The sequence below is a fragment of the Castor canadensis genome, chromosome 1, assembly GCF_047511655.1.
Source record: "Castor canadensis chromosome 1, mCasCan1.hap1v2, whole genome shotgun sequence".
NCBI lineage: Eukaryota > Metazoa > Chordata > Mammalia > Rodentia > Castoridae > Castor > Castor canadensis.
The window spans coordinates 73117593-73136737 of record NC_133386.1 but is presented as its reverse complement, the minus strand read 5'-3'; the positions used below and the strand labels follow the sequence as shown (position 1 = coordinate 73136737).

The 19145-nt window shown below is 36.7% G+C and overlaps 1 protein-coding gene and 1 non-coding gene across 4 annotated transcripts in view; one reads left to right on the top strand and one right to left on the bottom strand.

Annotated features, from left to right (window-relative positions):
• Rngtt (RNA guanylyltransferase and 5'-phosphatase) overlaps positions 1-19145 on the bottom strand; it is a 315951-nt gene that overhangs the window by 139469 nt on the left and 157337 nt on the right. The gene's annotated exons all lie outside the window — the stretch shown is intronic.
• LOC141416333 (U6 spliceosomal RNA) lies at positions 13228-13332 on the top strand. The gene has a single exon (XR_012441098.1). It is a non-coding gene; the product is annotated as a U6 spliceosomal RNA (small nuclear RNA).

Below are 19145 nucleotides of genomic sequence, written 5' to 3'. Positions count from 1 at the left end.
TACAACCCAAACTGATTCATCTCAACCAGACCTCTTCACTACTTCCTGGTCACCTCCCCATAGTGACCTCTATCGTTTTAAGGTTACTATATTAGCTCCTCTACAGTGGACACATCAAACACTTTCAAGTTCTGGGTTTCCTACCTTTCCCTATTCCTCCTGTATGTATTCTCCCCTTAGCATATGACCCATTTCCAATAATATTACTGCATTTGTTTTAGGTCTAAAGTCCACATATGAGGGAGAACGAGAACATACAATTTTTGGCATTCTGAGCCTGGCTAACTTCACTTAAGATGATGTTCTCCAGTTCCATCTATTTGCTTGCAAATGACAGGATTTCATTATTCATGGCTGATTAAAATTCCATGACAGCAATAATTTCTTTCTTTTTTCCTTTTTCTTTTATTATTCATATGTGCATACAAGGCTTGGTTCATTTCTCCCCCCTGCCCCCACCCCCTTCCTTACCACCCACTCCGCCCCCTCCCTCTCCACCCCCAATACCCAGCAGAAACTATTTTGCCCTTATTTCTAATTTTGTTGTAGAGAGAGTATAAGCAATAATAGGAAGGAACAAGGGTTTTTATTGGTTGAGATAAGGATAGCTATACAGGGCATTGACTTCCTGTGCGTGGGTGTTACCTTCTAGGTTAATTCTTTTTTTTTTTTTCATTTTTCTTTTATTATTCATATGTGCATACAAGGCTTGGTTCATTTCTCCCTCCTGCCCCCACCCCCTCCCTTACCACCCACTCCGCCCCCTCCCTCTCCCCCCCCTCAATACCCAGCAGAAACTATTTTGCCCTTATTTCTAATTTTGTTGTAGAGAGAGTACAAGCAATAATAGGAAGGAACAAGGGTTTTTGCTGGTTGAGATAAGGATAGCTATACAGGGCATTGACTCACATTGATTTCCTGTGTGTGGGTGTTACCTTCTAGGTTAATTCTTTTTGATCTAACCTTTTCTCTAGTACCTGTTCCCCTTTTCCTATTGGCCTCAGTTGCTTTTAAGGTATCTGCTTTAGTTTCTCTGCGTTGAGGGCAACAAATGCTAACTAATTTTTTAGTTGTCTTACCTATCCTCACCCCTCCCTTGTGTGCTCTCGCTTTTATCATGTGCTCATAGTCCAATCCCCTTGTTGTGTTTACCCTTGATCTAATGTCCACATATGAGGGAGAACATACGATTTTTAATCTTTTGGGCCAGGCTAACCTCACTCAGAATGATGTTCTCCAATTCCATCCATTTACCAGCGAATGATAACATTTTGTTCTTTTTCATGGCTGCATAGAATTCCATGGTGTATAGATACCACATTTTCTTAATCCATTCATCAGTGGTGGGGCATCTTGGCTGTTTCCATAACTTGGCTATTGTGAATAGTGCTGCAATAAACATGGGTGTGCAGGTGCCTCTGGAATAACCTGTGTCACAGTCTTTTGGGTATATCCCCAAGAGTGGTATTACTGGATCAAATGGTAGATCCACGTCTAGCTTTTTAAGTAGCCTCCAAATTTTTTTCCAGAGTGGTTGTACTAGTCTACATTCCCACCAACAGTGTAAGAGGGTTCCTTTTTCCCCCGCATCCTCGCCAACACCTGTTGGTGGTGGTGTTGCGATGATGGCTATTCTAACAGGGGTGAGGTGGAATCTTAGCGTGGTTTTAATTTGCATTTCCTTTATTGCTAGAGATGGTGAGCATTTTTTCATGTGTTTTCTGGCCATTTGAATTTCTTCTTTTGAGAAAGTTCTGTTTAATTCACTTGCCCATTTCTTTATTGGTTCATTAGTTTTAGGAGAATTTAGTTTTTTAAGTTCCCTATATATTCTGGTTATCAGTCCTTTGTCTGATGTATAGTTGGCAAATATTTTCTCCCACTCTGTGGGTGTTCTCTTCAGTTTAGAGACCATTTCTTCTGATGAACAGAAGCTTTTTAGTTTTAAGAGGTCCCATTTATCTATGCTATCTCTTAGTTGCTGTGCTGCTGGGGTTTCATTGAGAAAGTTCTTACCTATACCTACTAACTCCAGAATATTTCCTACTCTTTCTTGTATCAACTTAAGAGTTTGTGGTCTGATATTAAGATCCTTGATCCATTTTGAGTTAATCTTGGTATAGGGTGATATACATGGATCTAGTTTCAGTTTTTTGCAGACTGCTAACCAGTTTTCCCAGCAGTTTTTGTTGAAGAGGCTTGGTTCAGTTTTGGATGATCATATGTATCTCCGTCATATATTTTTAGCTCCTTTGTCAAAGATAAGTTGGTTATAGTTGTGTAGCTTCATATCTGGGTCCTCTATTCTGTTCCACTGGTCTTCATGTCTGTTTTTGTGCCAGTACCATGCTGTTTTTATTGTTACTGCTTTGTAATACAGTTTGAAGTCAGGTATTGTGATACCTCCTGCATTGTTCTTTTGACTGAGTATTGCCTTGGCTATTCGTGGCCTCTTGTGTTTCCATATAAATTTCACAGTAGATTTTTCAATCTCTTTAATGAATGTCATTGGAATTTTGATGGGAATTGCATTAAACATGTAGATTACTTTGGGGAGTATCGACATTTTTACTATGTTGATTCTACCAATCCATGAGCATGGGAGATCTCTCCACTTTCTATAGTCTTCCTCAATCTCTTTCTTCAGAAGTGTATAGTTTTCCTTGTAGAGGTCCTTCACATCTTTAGTTAGGTTTACACCTAGGTATTTGATTTTGTTTGAGGCTATTGTAAATGGAATTGTTTTCATACATTCTTTTTCCGTTTGCTCATTGTTAGTGTATAGAAATGCTAATGATTTTTCTATGTTGATTTTATATCCTGCTACCTTGTTATAGCTATTGATGATGTCTAGAAGCTTCTGAGTAGTTTTACCTTTAAGGTATAGGATCATGTCATCTGCAAATAGGGACATTTTGACAGCTTCTTTAACTATTTGTATTCCTTTTATTCCTTCTTCTTGCCTAATTGCTCTGGCTAGGAATTCCAGTACTATGTTGAATAGAAGTGGAGATGGTGGGCATCCTTGTCTGGTTCCTGATTTTAGAGGGAATGGTTTCAGTTTGTCTCCGTTAAGTATAATGCTGGCTGTAGGTTTGTCATATATAGCTTTTATAATGTTGAGGAACTTTCCTTCTATTCCTAGTTTTCTTAGAGCTTTTATCATGAAATGATGTTGGATCTTATCAAAGGCTTTTTCTGCATCTATTGAGATGATCAAGTGGTTTTTGTCTTTGCTTCTGTTAATGTGGTTTGTTACCTTTATTGATTTTCGTATGTTGAACCACCCCTGCATCCCTGGGATGAAGCCTACTTGGTCGTGGTGAATAATCTTTTTGATGTGTTGCTGAATTCGGTTTGCCATTATTTTGTTGAGGATTTTTGCATCAATGTTCATTAAGGAGATTGGCCTATAGTTCTCCTTTTTGGAGGTGTCTTTGCCTGGTTTTGGGATAAGTGTAATACTGGCTTCGTAAAATGTGTTTGGCAGTGTTCCTTCTCTTTCTATTTCGTGGAACAGTTTAAGGAGGGTTGGTATCAGTTCTTCTTTAAAGGTCTGATAGAATTCAGCAGAGAATCCATCAGGTTTTGGACTTTTTTTGGTGGGGGAGACTCTTGATTGCTGCTTCAATTTCATTTTGTGTTATAGGTCTATTCAGGTGATTAATTTCCTCTTGGTTCAGTTTTGGATGATCATATGTATCTAGAAATCTGCCGTGACAGCAATAATTTCTAATGCTAGTATTTACTAGTTCCCACCAGACACTAGTGCTACTGAGTGCTACTAAGTCATTTTATTCTCATTTAGGTAGGTTAATTTAGTATGATCTTCCTTTTTCTTGGATCATAAAACTTAGCCATGAAGAAGAGGGGTAATGTGGCCAGACAGAGTAAATACTCAAATAATAGGTATTTCACTCCAGATCCCAAAATAACAGTTCACACCATATACAAAAAACAACTCAATATGGATTAAAGACTTAAAAGTAAAACATGAAACTATAAAACTTTGGTAAGAAAACATACAAGAAATTTTTCTTGACAATGGTCTTGGAAATAATTTTCTGGCTGTGACACTAAAAGCACAGGCAACAAATGTAAAAGTAAACAAGTAAAACTACATTAAACTAAAAGGTGTGTAAACAACACAATGAGAACCCACCTCATGCCCACTAGGATGGACATTACCAAAAAGGCAAGAGATGTCATGTGTTCTCAGGGCCATGGAAAAAAAGGAACCCTTGTACACTGTTGCTGACAACGGAAACAGGTACAGCCACTATGGAAACACTATTATTCAGCTCTAAAGAAAAAAAAAAAGAAGGAAAGGCTGAGGATGTAGCTCAGTGGGAGAATGCTTGCCTAACGTGCATAGGGTCCATCATCACACACACACACACACAAAAAAAAAAGCCACCATGCATGGTGACACTCAGGAAGCTGAGGCAGAAGAATCACAAGTTCAAGTCCAATCTGGGCTACATAGTGAGAGACCCTGCCTCAAACACCTTTCCCCTAAAAGAAGGAAATCCTGCCACTTTTGACAACATGAATGAAGCTAAGAGGGCATTATGCTAAGCAAAATAAGCAAAACAGCAAAAGAAAAATGAGAGTATGATCTCACATGTGGAATCTAAAATAATCAACTCATGAAAACAGAGAATAGGATGGTAGTTGCCAGGGGATGGACAAAGGTGGGAAAGGGATGCAGTATGCCAAACTGCAAAAAAAAAAAAAAAATTTAAAAAACCAGTAACTATGTAGAAGTAATCTATACACTAACTAACTGGAATGTGATACCATTTAACAATGTATATCAAAACATCAAGTTGTATACCTTAAAAGTATATAATTTGTATGAGTCAAAAAAAAAAAAAATGAGCCTGCAACTGGTTGGCTCATGTCTGTAATCATAGCTACTTGGGAGGCTGAGACCAGGATGATCGCAGTTCCAATCAGTTCAGGCAAAAAAGTTTGCAAGACCCCCGTTTCAATGGAAAAAAGCTGGGGAGGGGGTGTGCAACTGTCATTCAAGTGATAGCAGGAAGCTCAAAATCAGAGGATCATAGTCGAGGATGGTATGGGATAAAAGTTAAACCCTATCTCCAGAATAACCAGAGCAAAAAGACCTGGAGGCATGGCTCAAGGGTAGAACAACTGCCTCACAAATGCAAGGCCCTGAGTTCAAACTCCAGTACTTCCAAATGCGGGGGGAGGTCACAAAATAAAGGTTTCAAAAGAAAAAAAAATGTTATCCATTCAAGTACATTCAAAAGCCCTATAAATTTATGAAGAAATCCTAAGAAGGAAATCCAGATCTAAAGCAGGGCTCTTCAACAGCAATTCTACTTGGTCAGGTAAGTCTTTGTTGTGGGGGCTTATCCTGAGTATTGCAGGAGGTTCAACAGTATCCCTGACCTCTACAGGACACCAGTAACCACAACTACCATTCCCAAAGTCATCATAAACACAACTATCTCCAGATACTGTCAAATGTCATCTGGGAAGTAGTATGACCCCAATATTGGTCTGAAGTATGCATTTGTACCCCCACTAACAATTATCTGTCAATGCACAGATAAAAAGGCCACTGTCAGCCTCTGTACAGAGTAGTGGAAGATTTCAGACAAATAAGCAGTTACAGTAAGTTGTGAAGAGGTTCATGAAATATGAAGTTCAGGAGGCTATGACAGCATAATAGGAAACATAACATGAGCAAAAAGATCAAGAGAAATTTCCTAAAGGAAGTAAAATTTAAGCAAGAATTACGCAGGCAAAAAAAAAGAAAAAAGTGAGTAGAGTCAACAGAACATACAGCAAATCTAAGGAACTAAGACATTCGCATGCTCACATGTAAAACACAGCCCTGAGTTCACCCCCAAGAACCCACTTTTTCTCCCCAGTATTGGGGACTGAAACCAGATGCATGCTATACAAGAGCTTTACCACATGAGCAATACACCTAGCCCAAGAACTTATTTTAAAGGCACTAAAACTGGCACTGTGACAGCCACAGTACCTGCCTTCATGATACCCTCTAGCAAGAGAAATAAAAATCTTAAACATAACTAAAAATGAATACATTGGTAAATGCTTTGGAGCCAGCAAGATAACCATAGAAGCACAGGGGAGAATTAGACTCATATGCCAGGCCAGACTTCCCCAAGCAGACACACCAAAGGTGACATTCTGAAGATTAAGGAGGGCAACAGAGAAAAGGAGAAAACAGGAACAGGGGTTATGGCTCAAGTGGCAGAGCACTTGCCTAGCAACCCTGAGTTCAATCCTGAGTTCAATCCTGAGTACCCCACCCCCCCAAAAAAAAAAGGAAAGAGAAGAAGAGACTGAGGCAGAAAGAGCAGCTTGTGTAAATATGCACGTTACAGACTATTTCAGTTTGTAGCTCTTACAAAATGAACTGCTCTGTCACTAGAAAGAGCCACTAAAATTCTGAACTTAGTCAACAAAAGGAAAAATCTATTTTCTCATTCTAAATTGACAAAATACATCCTTTTAAACATTTCCTTCTGCAATTTAAACTGTTATAAGCATAAGGGATAAGAGATACCACTAGTAAGCCCTAACCTTTCACTATGATGCTAATATGCCCCCAGATGCTAAAATCAAAGCACTAACAAAATAAACATTAAATATATGCCTGGATCAATTTTTAAAAAGTACAAAATAATATGCTACTTTTTCAAAAAGTTGAGTGGGAATATGAATGTATTAATATATTTGTGTCTGCTTCTACATTCATAAAGAAATGTGAAAGAACACATTTTAAAAATAACTGGGCAAAGGAAGAAGTATAAGGAGACATTCTTCTATGTGTTTTTAATACTTATTAAAATTTTTAAACCACATGAATGTATTATCTAGTGAAAAACTAACACTGAAAATATGCCATTATAAAACACAAAAATTCTTTAAACCTCTCACTAATGTTTCAACATTAAATATAAGCTATCAATAAAAAGAACCACTAGTAATTCATAACATGTTTACTATGCATCATTTATATGAGAACTTTGAACCCTGTATTTTTATCCTTAAGGAAATAATTCTTTCATTTGTGTGAAATCCTTATTTATACTTATTTCCCCTTTCTCTGCCACCAATATGTCATCATTAGCAATTGTTTTTGGTTGTACACTAAACTATGTATCTATATGCAGCTGACACTACTCACAAATTAATCATCTATTTATTTTGTCAAAAACAATTTTACTAGAAAGCATATACTTTATTAAGAAAACTAAACAATGTTACTCTTTTTCCTTCTTTACACAAAGCAAGCTAAGAATATTTTGTGATGCCCTAAAAGTTGAATAAGGAAAAAAATTTAAATAAAGAAGATATATTTTTTCCCTTGGCACTTCACTATTACAATTCCTTGGAAAATATTAATTTTTCTAATAAAAAACATATTTTTGAGAAATGACAGAATGACACTTTTCTAGTTTGGATGGAAACACAGCCCTTCTTCAATTGAACACCTATCAAAATATGCAAGCAAATGTCATGGAAACAGAAGCTCTCACCATGGTAACACCATTCTTGCTACAGAGGAAACCACTCTAATTCGTCATGTACTTCAAGACAAGGCATTAGACTAATTCCAATTTTCATTTTACAGTCTATCCATAACAGTCAATATACCAGGCAATAGTAAAGATTTAATAAAAATATTAATATTTCATGAGAATGTAATATTAAAACCAAAGCTGATTCCAAATTTACATGTAAACTGATTAGTGCTAGAGACATAAAAATCAAGCTGACCCACCTGAAGGAAAATCAAGATAGTGATGAAAACGTTAAAAAACAATTCTATCACTAGTGCTTGAGAGTAAATACTCTAGATTCAAAATGTAAATAATTGAATGTTTTGCTAACCATGGTAGACATGAGAAGATAAAACAAAAAGTCACTTTAAAAAAATTAAAAATACTTACAAGATTTGTATCCTTGCCTTAGTTATGCGATCTATTATAGGTAATTCTTTATTTCATAATAATGGGTTATTAATGGCATAAGAATCTTACTTAGAAACGTAAGTATCTCCAAATGGTAGAAGTAAAATCAAAGATGACTTTTTAAAGGTTAAAAATTAATAAACAAAGAAGAAAAATTAATAAACTACCACTACCATCCCCCTGTGAAAGCTGTAAACAAGTAAGATTTAATGCTATGATTGGCTTTGTTAATTAAATTAAATGACCTAATAGCTATGAAATAAAAGATCTATTATCTACAACATGTAAAAATTGTCAAATTTAAGTCACCAACCACAAAAAATTAGCAACTCAAAAGGAGAATTAAATCACAGAACTGAACACCATGTAAACAGGTGTCTAATAAAACCTACTTGGTTTATGATATAGAATGATGAGACAGAAAGTTAAGTCTGAAAATGACTTTTTAAGTCTATGGCCACACCACCCTGAAGACACCTGATCTCATTTGAAAATGACTTTTTAAAGTGATCATTTCAGTTTTATGAAGACCTGAGCCCTTTAGAAAGTATGTAAGTTTATACTGATACATCTTTTCTTTTGAAGAAAATTTTTTCTCAAAATGTATTTGTCAAGTATAGCTGACATTTCAAATTTTTAAAAACACTATGCATTAGACCAAATGTTTGTATGATCCCCAAAATTCAGACAGTAAAATCCCAACTCTAATGTCATAGTATTAGGAAATGGGGCCTTCAAGGTAATTAGGTTAGGAGCGTAAATATCTCATGATATATTAGTGTCTTCAGTAAAATGACCCAGGAGAGCTACTTCACTCTTTCCACCACTGTGAGAATTTGGTCCTCTATGAACCAAGACATGGACCCTCACCAGACACTGAATATGTCAGTGTCTTGATCTTGGAATTTCCAGTCTCCAGAACTTTGAGAAATAAAATTTTGTTGTTTATAAGACACTCAGTTTATGGTATTTCATTATAGCATCCCAAGCTAACTAAGACATGCTGAATCTATTGACTCAGTTAAGTCACCCTTAATATCAAAGTTACTATTGAGTTAGTAGCAAAACACATAGGGAAACCCAAAGACAGCCAGTGCTAAAGAAAAGATAGGAGGTAGGGTCATAACTCAGTGGTAGAGCACATGTTTAGCATGCACAAAGACTGGATTCAATCTCCAACATGCACCCTAGAATAAATTGGCTCTACATCTAATTTTAGTCTTTAAGCTGAGAATAAACAGAAAGCACTAGTAATTAAGGAAGATTACTTTGGATATAAACTAAAGAAAAGATTGAAAGGAGAAAAGAGCAGATGCTGCAAGACCAGAATGCCATTGTAGTTTTCCAGGCGAACGGCAAAGACAAGTCGAATTAGAGTTGTGGGAAAGGCAACGGAGAGGAAAAGGGGTAATTTAACCGACAAAGATAATTTAAGAAGATAAAGCAAGACTTAAGATGGGAAAAGAAGGTGCCAAAGATGACAGCTAAATTTCTGATTTAAGTAACAAGGATTGAAAAAAAGACCAGTTTGTACAGTTTCTATGTTTGCTTGTTTGTTTTTGTGAGTAGAGCTCAGCTTTAAAATATACTGAGTATCTAGTGTTTTTGAGGAAATCAGAAAGCAATTATCAACATAGGCAAACAGATAAACACATCCAGAGCCTACACAGAATTCAGAAGTCTGAGCCACAGGCTGACAGGAGAAAATAAAAGTTATGGGTGTGGATGAGATTCCTAGAGGGAGCACAGGCATCAGAAAGAATAAGGGCACAGGGTCCAGGACCCCGAGCCTTGAGAAAGTCTAAACTTCAATGGCTAATAAAGGATGAAGAACTTGAATAAGACAGAAAAGAAACAGCTGAAGACTAGCAGGAAATCAAGAGCATGTGATATCACAGAAGTTACATTGCATTTCAAGAAAAGAGTAGCCAGCATAAAAACTAATTTTAGAGAATCACATGTAAAAAGTAGCTGAAAAAGTATCTTGATTGTGTAATGAAGAGAGATTACTAGAAATATCAAAAAAGAAGTTCATGCATGATCTTCAAGTTACTTAACCCCTCTGTGCCTCAGTTATTTGTCTATAAAACAGTGGTAATAGCAATAACATCTACTTTACAGAGTTGACATGATGATTTAACAAGTTAACATTTGTAATGTCCTCATGATAGTACACAGCATATACTATCATTAAATGTCTGATAAATAATTTAAAAAAACACAGTTGACTCAACATCATTCACTTAACAGGTAAAGCCCTTTTAAAAGGATAAAGTGCGATATATGTCAGTAACAACTCAGGGCTGCTGTGATATAAGCAGAATACTTAGCTAGTATCCTTTACCTCTGTGTGGTAATCTGAGGCAATTCACAAAAATCTAGAATTCTGGATACTATAGATTTGAAACCAGTAGACCAGATACAGTAGACCCTTAGTATCCACAGATCTGTAATTTCAGAGACCATTGTGGAAGAGGAAACACCACATGTGCTCCGGATGCACAGAGTTCAGGACTATACTACAGGTGCTTGATTCATTTTTCCATAGCTCTGCCCAACCTCTGCTAATACACTGTTTTTCAAGGAATCTCACATTTTCACTCTGTCACTTCAAACAAGCACATTCACTTTTACCTTGCTTTTTGGACACCGTTTGCTTTTTGGAGAAGGCATATTTTCACAAAATTAAGGGCAAGAAACAGCAGATCACATGCTGAACTGACTGAGAGCTACTCCGCATCAGCTAAGATATATAACAGCACAGGCTGGAATTTAAAATTTTTGGTTTAGAAATTTCTTTTGATTTTTTTTTTTTTTTACTGTGTCTGGTCAAAACGAAACAACAAATACGTGAATAAGGTATTTACTTTAATCCTAGAGGCAACTTTTTCAGCTTTGATTTTTCTATAATTCTATAAATGCAATTTAATCTACTTTGTTCAAATCAAGGCTTTCATGATGATTAATGACTGTTTCAGTCAAAATCAGATGTTGGTACTTTTGTTTTTATAAACACGAAGAAATATCCTAAGATTTATTTTCTTTTTTGTAGAATGTTTTTTATTATTAGCATATTATTGCTGTACAGGGGAGACATTTACATAAGAGCTTACAATATATCTTAGATTCAGCCCCTCCATTTTCCTCCTTTACCCTTCTACTCCCCTCTTAGAATTTCTTCTTGATTAAACCACTGATTAACCTTGTTTTTGCTTTTTCCCCCATTTAGAAAAAAAGGCAAGTAGGTGCTATTCTAGATGGCACATAGTTATGTCTCTAAAAATAGAATACTAAAGCAAAAGCTAAACATATTTTCTTCTAAGCTCATTTTTGGGAATTTTTCCTTAAACAGAATTATCATTTTAATATAGTATCTTTATCACCATCTTCAATATTTTACAAGGATTCCAAACATTTTCTTCTTTTCAGTAATATCTTCTACCTTTTTTGGGACTCAGTTTACTCATTACAGTTGATGAAACAAAGCAGAATTAACTTCTTGCTAAGTTTTAAGTAACTAGCACCAAACATATTTGACCAAGGAGTTTTTTTTTTTTTTTTCACAAGTACAGGCACCACAGGAATCCTCTTCACCTTTCACCATTCATTTGCCTTTAGAATATTACTATGGCCCCAGAGGATAGATTACAAATTAAAAACAAGCTCTTCCTGCCCTTCACCAGGACTTCTCAACTGTGTGGAGAATTACTCTTTTACACTGCCAGGCTGTCCAGTTTCTTGAATTACTTGAAATGTATACTCCTAGAGGCCAACAAATGCAGTACTACACTGTGAGAAGTTTTGGAGATTTTCTGACAAATATGGTAGATTAAATATGTACATTTATGTTCACTTTGATTTAAAATCTCATTAAAATGAGTTTCAAAAAAGAGTCATCCAGAAAGATAAGGAAAAAGAAAATGAAAGCATGACAGTAGCAGAAAAAAAAAAGTCAATACATTTTTGAAAGATGGAAAGTAGATGGAAAACTAGGTGGGAAAGCGTGAATACTAAGTGCTTGCAAAAAAAAAAAGAAGAAGAAGATGCCAATACCAGCAATTTATGCTGTGCGATACAGAACCCCAGAACGAACCAGTAATAACTGGAGCAAGTAACTAAGAAGACTGCAAGCGGGGAGACAGGTGAGGCATGATACCAAAATCACGGAGTTTGGTGACTTTGTACTTAGGGGCATTAAACCTCTAGGTTCCCTCTTCCATCCCAGTAAACAGCAGGAGATATATTTATTCTGTAGAAACACTGAAGAATAGAAGCTTCAGTCCAGAAGATTCAAGCAACACAGAAGAGGAAAACTGAAACCTGAAAGTTTACCTATTTACCAGCAGACCCTAACACCTTTACCTTCTTCACTGCTGTGATGGCCACGCAAATGCCATTAGGCAACAGACTGGAGGATTGGTCTCTGGACACACAAAAGTAGTCCAGAGAAAAGAACCACAGATTCTAACATCCAGATGTCCCCCAACTTAAATACAAAGGTTAAAATTTATACACACTTTAATATTTTTAAAAGGATACTTCCAATATACTGTTATTAGTTTATCATAATAGTGTATCACTAACCCTGCAGTTAATTGCTAAATCAAAGTTCATCAAAAGATTTCAGACTTTCTCAGAAGAAAACTTTAGAAATGTTAGAAAACATTACATTAAAAGTTCTTGATCTGATCTAAGGTCCTAAACTTCTCATTTAGAATTTGCTTTTAATACAGAGTCCAACAAAAAGGACAGTAATTTACAAATCTTACAAGGACAAAATCAAAAATTACACTGGATATTAGGTTGACAGATACTAGCTGAAAATATAATATTAAACTGTAATAACTGTGTTAAGCTGAAAAATGGCCCCCTAAAGATGTTCAAGAATCTGTGAATGGCAAAACAGCTTTTAGGAGTGTGATTAATTAAGGAATGGGGAAATCAGCCTGGATTACTGAGGTGAGCCCTAATGCAATGGCAATTGCATTAAATTGCATATAAATGTCTTTAAATGAAAGATGTAAAAGGAGATTTGACACAACAGATGGCAATGTGACCACATGAAGTAAGGTGTGACCACTATGATGGAGCTAAGTTTCTCATTGTATGAGGCAATGTTATTTAATTCATGGTCCCTGGACCATGTAAAATCATAGCTCCTCTCACCAATGGAAGCTACACCTGTGATCAGCTTTTTTCTTACTTCTTTACACTGAAGACTCAGAGCAGCTTGAAAAGGAAAATCAAGGTGCTCACTTTGGCAGCACATAAACTGACCACTGGAATGATTCAGAGATTAGCATGGCCCCTGTGCAAGGATGACATGCAAAATCATGAAACATTAAAAAAAAAAAGGAAAATTAAGGTTTTTCCTTTAAATATGCAATAGCAATAAAAAAAAAAAAAAAGGTCACTTCACCTGGTAAAAGAACCTGATAACAATGAATAAACACAAAGATTTCAATACCAAAGAATTAGCTGGGGAAAATCTTTATTCCTTCATTTAAAGCTATAAAGAGAAACCATATGAATCAAGAATTATTTTTAAAAAATCTTAAACTCAGCTCTCTTTAGCAGAAAATCATGCAGTGTTTGATAATGTCATCCAAGTTTGTGTATTTTAATGGGAAGTTATATTTCAATTTTTTGTGTCTGTTTTTTGGTTTTTGAGACCATATCTCACTATGTAGCACAGGCTGTCCTTGAACTTGAGATCCTATGTTAGCCTCCTAAACTCTGGAATTATGGGCATGTGTCACTATGCCCAGCTACTTCTGTTTGTTTGTTTGCTAGTTTGGTGGTTAGTTGGTTGGTTTTTTTTTCCCCTCTTCTTTTTGAGAAGCAGAAAAGTCACAAATTTCTATGTAGGAGGTAAGTACAGTATCAGCTTGTAGCTTGGCAATTCAAAAGTCTGAAAGTGGAATATACAAACTTATTCCTTTAGTATTATTCTAAAACAAAGACACAGTAAGTAAAACTTAGAAAAATGAACCGGTGCAGGAGAATCTAAGGTCAAAATTGCAAAACCAAAATAATTTTAAAATAAATGCTACAAAGTTGAATACAATGAAATTTTGCATGTAAGGGAAAAAATTGCCTCCTGCTTACCCTGAATGGATTCATGCTAAAATGGAACCTATTCTGGAGATCATAGTTAATATATGCTTATAATAATTTGTAAGATTTGACAAAAATATACTAAGAATATAAAAGAATCAGTAATTAAACAATCTGTAGACATGTGACTACCACATCTTTCTTGTACAAGATTCCATTTTGTTAATTAACAGTGAAATCCATGAAAGGGCACACCAGAAACACAATGAAAGGTATATGGTAAGCCCACCTTATTCACAGATTTGTTACACATTGGTTTGACTAAGCATGGTCAAAAATAAAACCAATTTTTTAAAACAAAAGAAATTTTAAAAACTAAAACTTTAAATTCCCATGCACATTCTACAGCTCAGTTGATGGAGAGAAGCTCTCAGTCAGTCCCACGTGATTGTGTTTAAATTTCTGTGTGCTGTGATGTGGTGAGTATTACCCTATCTGTGCAAACGAGGGCACATATATCCTCGATTCCAATTTCACTTTAAATGTTTTTAGTGAAGTTGGGTGGCATAACGGGAAAAATGAATTGAGCATCTGCAGTATAGTACTGAACTCTTATGCATCCTACGCATGCACAGTTTTTCGTCAACAGTGACCTCCCTGGAACCACATATCCACAGATACCAAGAGTCTACTGTGTATTAGCAGTAAAAATTAAGAGTTAAACTTGGCTCAAAATGGATCAAAGGATCTTAATATCAGACCACAAACTCTAAAGTTGATACAAGAAAGAGTAGGAAATACTCTGGAGTTAGTAGGTATAGGTAAGAACTTTCTCAATGAAACCCCAGCAGCACAGCAACTAAAAGATAGCATAGATAAATGGGACCTCATAAAACTAAAAAGCTTCTGTTCGTCAAAAGAAATGGTCTCTAAACTGAAGAGAACACCCACAGAGTGGGAGAAAATATTTGCCAACTATACATCAGACAAAGGACTGATAACCAGAATATACAGGGAACTTAAAAAACTATATTCTCCCAAAACTAATGAACCAATAAAGAAATGGGCATGTGAACTAAACAGAACTTTCTCAAAAGAAGAAATTCAAATGGCCAGAAAACACATGAAAAAATGCTCACCATCTCTAGCAATAAAGGAAATGCAAATTAAAACCACGCTAAGATTCCACCTCACCCCTGTTAGAATAGCCATCATCAGCAACACCAACAACAACAGGTGTTGGCGGGGATGCGGGGAAAAAGGAACCCTCTTACACTGTTGGTGGGAATGTAGACTAGTACAACCACTCTGGAAAAAAATTTGGAGGCTACTTAAAAAGCTGGACATCGATCTACCATTTGATCCAGCAATACCACTCTTGGGGATATACCCAAAAGACTGTTACTCCAGAGGCACCTGCACATCCATGTTTATTGCGGCACTATTCACAATAGCCAAGTTATGGAAACAGCCAAGATGCCCCACCACTGACGAATGGATTAAGAAAATGTGGTATCTATACACAATGGAATTTTATGCAGCCATGAAGAAGAACGAAATGTTATTATTCGCTGGTAAATGGAAGGAATTGGAGAACATCATTCTGAGTGAGGTTAGCCTGGCTCAAAAAACCAAAAATCGTATATTCTCCCTCATATGTGGACATTAGATCAAGGGCAAACACAACAAGGGGATTGGACTATGAGCACATGATAAAAGCGAGAGCACACAAGGGAGGGGTGAGGATAGGTAAGACACCTAAAAAACTAGCTAGCATTTGTTGCCCTTAATGCAGAGAAACTAAAGCAGATACCTTAAAGCAACTGAGGCCAATAGGAGAAGGGGACCAGGAACTAGTGAAAAGGGTAGATCAAAAAGAATTAACCTAGAAGGTAACACACACGCACAGAAAATCAATGTGAGTCAATGCCCTGTATAGCTATCCTTATCTCAACCAGCAAAAACCCTTGTTCCTTCCTATTATTGCTTATACTCTCTCTACAACAAAATTAGAAATAAGGGCAAAAAAGTTTCTGCTGGGTATTGGGGGGGGGGAGGGAGGGGGCGGAGGGGTGGTAAGGGAGGGGGTGGGGGCAGGGGGGAGAAATGAACCAAGCCTTGTATGCACATATGAATAATAAAAGAAAAAAAAAGAGTTAAACTTGGTAAAGTGTGCTTTTAAGAAATAAGTAAGCAGGCTAGGGATGGCTCAGTGGTAGAGCAGTTTGTAGGATTTGAGACCCTGGGTTCAATCCATAGCACTGCAAAAATAAACAGAAATAAAAAACTGGACAGAAAATGATCATGAGAGTTTAAAGGCATGGCTCAAATGGCATAGCACTTTCCTAGCCTATAAACAGAAATAGATATAGATACAGATATAGATAGATACAAATGAGAGAGAGAGAGAGAAGGAGGAGGAGGAGATTTTGTAAGTTAGTATTTTTGGAAGAAACTGAAAATGACCACTGATAAGCTGTGATCCCTACAACCCTCCCCCATCAGACCACACCTTAGACTGAAACTGTTTAATTATACATACCTCCTGTGCCCTGTTCCTAATCCTGCTACTTTTCTCACTTGGGCCTCTAATTTCTAACACCCTTATTAAATTTTTCACTCCAGGCTAAAGAACACCTTTTCACCCTGGGTTATGGTGTTCATTTTATTTCATGACAACTATAGTTCTGCTGGTCCAACAACAGCAAGGCCACATTCTTATCAGCCATCTCTGCCTGAGCCTAATCAACTTCCCTGTGTCCTCATAAAGAATACCCCCCATCAGCCCTGGTCAGCAGGAAGTAACCAGGTCAATCTCACTGTCCATACCCCAGAAGGAATTCAGAATCCTGAGCTCTTGAGAGAGGAATGCTACCATAGGCATATAGGCAAGGCATGAGCAGTAACAGGGAAATGCCCTGGTCTACCACAGTCTGTTCTAACCGCCCCCGCCCCCACAAGATGGCCCAAACTCTGTACCAACAGGTGACATGATGGTCTACACCTTCAGCTGATGATAACAATAATGATCCTAAGATGTGGGGGGGGGGGGGCCTCCAAGCCTATAATCCTAGCTACTCAGGAGGCACATGCCTTCCCACACCCAGCCTCTGCACAATGGCCAAACAGTTTGGGGAGAGCCATAAAGAGAGGGCCCTTAAAGTTTTGTACAAGCTGGGAGGAAGGGAGGGAGGGAGGGAGAGAGGAAGGAAGGAAGGAAGGAAAGGAAATTAGAGGACACCATAGTATTTTTAGAAAAAACATAATCTAAACATAAGTGGGGTGGCAGCTACTTCTTTTTCTAGTGTAAGCGACAGCAAGGCATCTCAAAGACCATTTATGCTATGAGAATAATCATTTAAGTGCTCCGTTTTCATTCTAAAGATATTTGGCAGACAATAACTGTTTAGGAACATAGAAAAGGGCTTTGGGCTTAAGGACTCCCCTCATACATCCTATGGAACAAAGAAGGGACTGAATATGCACAGGAATCTAAAACCTCATTGAGATCTAAAACTGCTTCTCTCTTTAGTTACAATGTGTAATCTCTCTTGGTCTGATAGATTCAAAATGAGATCAGCTGGCATCAGTGAACCTGAGAAACTCCTTGTCAGGGAAGTGGAAAGTACAGAGTGGTGACAAGGACCTAAACTGTCATGGGAAAGATCCAATTCTGAATCAAGGTATGTCACTTCTGATCAAACTGGTCTAAGATAAATGGTAGAAAACTCGTTTTGTGACGTACATGTGTATGTGTCAGTGCTAGTGGTAACACTAAGTGGTCGTGCCTAGGGTGATATGGAAGGAACCCAGCAACTACTTCTACCTCCATTGTACCCTAAAATATTACCACTGGCCCAATAGGGAGGCTTAGCAATAACTATTCAACAACATACACATAGTATTTAAGGCAGTAAATGTACAAAACATAGGGTCAATCTATGACCTCACCAGAGTGTCACCTTTCTAGAACCTGGAGACTGGAATCAGGACCCCTGAATGGATGGAATAAGTTTAAAATCCCGGGGCACAATTATAAAGGGGAAGAAGGTCTTGGCATAAAAAAGGAATCCTTGCAATATTGCAATGCAGTATGATTTGGGAAAAGGAGAACAGCAGGAGGCCAAGCTATTTCATTAGAATAATAAAGAAAAGCATCCTTATTTTGTTCTACAAGCTGGAAAAGAAAAACCTATTATTATACAAAAATTATGATTCAATTGAAAGCCAAAAATGAATTATGCAAAAATGCCGAGGGCACAAATGAGAAAGGGAACATAGAAGCTAATATATCTATGCCTGCACTGTCCAATACAGACAGGGCCATTAAACATTTGAAAGCTGGCAAGTCCAAGATATGCTACACGTATAAAATTCCCACTGGATTTTAAATTTCTAGTTTGAAAACAGTAACTTTGATACTGAGTAAATGTTGAAATCGTTTTTGCTATAGGTTAAATAAAATATATTAAAAGTTAATTTCACCAGTTTCTTCTTACTTCTCTTTGTATGACTACTAGAAAATTCTAAATTCATCCTTTAACAAATAGTCCTAAGACCTATCGGGTCACCTAACAAGCAAACTACAAATCTGGCTTACATTTGTCGTGTGTTACTTAACAATGGAAGCACAGTCCAAGAAAAGCATTGTTGAACAATTTTGTTGGTGCAGGACTATCAAAAAGTATATTTATATTAGCTAAAATGGTAACAATATCACTACATGATCTACTCTTAGATAACTATTGATCTTCTATTACCTTCATTGACTGAAATGTACCTAGGTGGTATGTGACTGTTTCCATCAGTCAGCATTGGTTTCCTTTTCTATCAGTCTCCCCCAAGTAAGGCTTTCTCCCAGAATATAATTTTAAGCGCTCAAAAAACAGACATGGACTGGAAAGACAGTACAGAAAGAGCAGTTAAGAAGCTACCTAAATAGCTTAAATATAAACAATATGGACTAAATCTGTTAAGATTTTTTTTTTTAAATGTCCCATAAAAAGTGGTTTATTGTTCTTTGGTGACAATTTGGCCATACTTTTAGATTCCTAATCTTATACTGACATATTAGAAAATAGATGAGTAATGATTTGCATGCTATTACTT